The sequence below is a fragment of the Arachis duranensis genome, chromosome 9, assembly GCF_000817695.3.
Source record: "Arachis duranensis cultivar V14167 chromosome 9, aradu.V14167.gnm2.J7QH, whole genome shotgun sequence".
Lineage (NCBI taxonomy): Eukaryota > Viridiplantae > Streptophyta > Magnoliopsida > Fabales > Fabaceae > Arachis > Arachis duranensis.
In genome coordinates, this window is record NC_029780.3 from 87299691 (window position 1) to 87302490 (window position 2800).

The window sequence follows — 2800 nt, forward strand, 5'->3', positions numbered from 1 at the left end:
ATGATGACCATAGCTTGCTTCATACCAACAATCTCCGTGGGATCGACCCTTACTCGCGTAAGGTTTATTACTTGGATGACCCAGTGCACTTGCTTGTTAGTTGTGCGAAGTTGTGATAAAGAGTTGAGATTGCAATTGAGCGTACTATGTTGATGGCGCCATTGATGATCACAATTTCGTGCACCAAGTTTTTGGCGCTGTTGCCGGGGATTGTTTGAGTTTGGACAACTGACAGTTCATCTTGTTGCTTAGATTAGGTATTGTTCTTCAGAGTTCTTAAGAATGAATTCTAGAGTTTCAGATGATGTTTTCATCATCACAGGAGCTAGTTGATTCCCATCAATTTGGTTGTTGTATGTAATGTCTTGCTGAAGCTTGGCTAACCATGTCTAATCTTTTTAGACTGAAGCTTTAGACTAACATTGCATGATTCCTGGAATTCATATTAAAAATTTTGAGTTTCTTATTTTCTTTTCAAAAAATAATTTAAAAAAAATCTCTTTATTTTCTCTTCCATATAATTTTCGAAAAATCCAAAAAAATTACAAAATCATAAAAACCAAAAATAATTTTATGTTTCTTGTTTGATTCTAGTGTCTAATTTTAAGTTTGGTGTCAATTGCATGTCTTTATTCTTCTAATTTTCAAAAATTACATGCATTATGTTCTTCATTGATCTTCAAGTTGTTCTTGATGATTTCCTTGCTCTGATCTTTAAATTCTCTTGTCTTGAGTGTTTTGTTGTTTCTCATATGCATTCTCAATTCGTTAGTGTCAATAGTATACAAACTTCTAAGTTTGGGGTCTTGCATGCATTGTTTATTTGATCTTAGTTGCATTTTGATTATTCCTCATCATTAAAAATTCAAATCTTAGTTTCATTTTTTATTATTCCTCATCATTAAAAATTAAAAAAAAAATTTAATTTGTGTCTTTTCAAGTCAATAATACAGAGAATTGAAGATTCAGAACATACAGCAGAGGAATTACACAGAAAAAGCTGGGCGCTCAAAACGCCCAGTGAGGAAGGAAAACTGGCATTTAAACGCCAGCCAGGGTACCTGGCTGGGCTTTAATGCCCAAAAGGGTAGCATTTTGGGCGTTAAACGCCAGAATGGATACCATTCTGGGTGTTTAACGCCAGGATGGCACAAGAGGGAAGATTTTGTTTTTAATTCAGATTTTTTTTCAAGTTTCCATAATTTTTCAAAATCAAATCTTTTTCAAATCATATCTTTACAATCATATATTTTCAAAATCAATTTCTTTCCATTTTTCAAAAATACTTGCTAACAATTAATGATTTGATTCAACATTTCAAGTATGTTGCCTTTTCTGTTGAGAAAGGTTTAATGTCTGAATCATATCTTTTAAATTTCTTGTTAGCCAAGTCATTAATTTTAAAAATCAAATCTTTTTAAATTGTTTTTCAATCATATCTTTTTAATCACATCTTTTTCAAAATAGTTTTCAATCATATCTTTTTGATTTCTAATTTCAAAATCTTTTTCAAAAACACTTTATTTCTTTCCTAACTTTTTGTTTACCAACTTCAATTTTCGAAAATCATTCATCAAATTTTCAAAATTTCTTTTAATCATTTTAAAATCTTTTATTTTATTTTCGAAAGTTCTTCCCCTCTTCTCACATCCTTCTATTTAAGGACTAACACTCCTCCACTATCAACAATTCGAACTCTATCTCTCTTGATAAGTTTGAATTCTCCTTCTTCTACCTCTTCCTTCTATTCTTCTTTTCCTCTGACATCTCAAGAAATCTCTATACTGTGACATAGAGGATTCCATATTTTCTTGTTCTCTTCTCTTTCATATGAGCAGGAGCAAAGACAAAAGCATTCTTGTTAAGGCTGACCCTGAACCTAAAAGGACCTTGAAGCGAAAGCTAAGAGAAGCTAAAGCACTACTCTCTGTAGAGGACCTAACAGAAATCTTCAAACAAGAAGAAGACATGGCAGCCAAAAACAACAACAATGCCAACAATGCAAGGAAGGTGCTGGGTGACTTTACTGCACCTACTCCCGACTTCTATGGGAGAAGCATCTCTATCCCTGCCATTGGAGCAAACAACTTTGAGCTTAAGCCTCAATTAGTTTCTCTAATGCAACAGAATTGCAAGTTCCATGGACTTCCATTGGAAGATCCTCATCAGTTTTTAGCTGAATTCTTGCAAATTTGTGACACTGTCAAAACCAATGGGGTTGAACCTGAGGTCTACAGACTTATGCTATTCCTTTTTGCTGTAAGAGACAGAGCTAGGATATGGTTGGACTCACAACCTAAAGAAAGCCTGAACTCTTGGAAAAAGCTAGTCAATGCCTTCTTGGCAAAGTTCTTTCCACCTCAAAAATTGAGTAAGCTTAGAGTGGAAGTCCAAACCTTCAGATAAAAGGAAGGTGAGTCCCTATATGAAGCTTGGGAAAGATACAAACAATTGATCAGAAAGTGTCCCTCTGACATGCTTTCTAAATAGAGCATCATAGGTATCTTCTATGATGGTCTGTCTGAGCTGTCCAAGATGTCATTGCACAGCTCTGCTGGAAGATCTCTTCATCTGAAGAAGACGCTTGCAGAAGCTCAAGAACTCATTGAAATGGTTGCAAATAACCAATTCATGTACACTTCTGAAAGGAATCCTGTGAACAATGGGACGAATTAGAAGAAAAGAGTTCTTGAGATTGATACTCTGAATGCCATATTGGCTCAGAACAAAATATTGACTCAGCAAGTTAATATGATTTCTCAAAGTCTGTCTGGAATGCAAGCTGCACCAAGCAGTACTA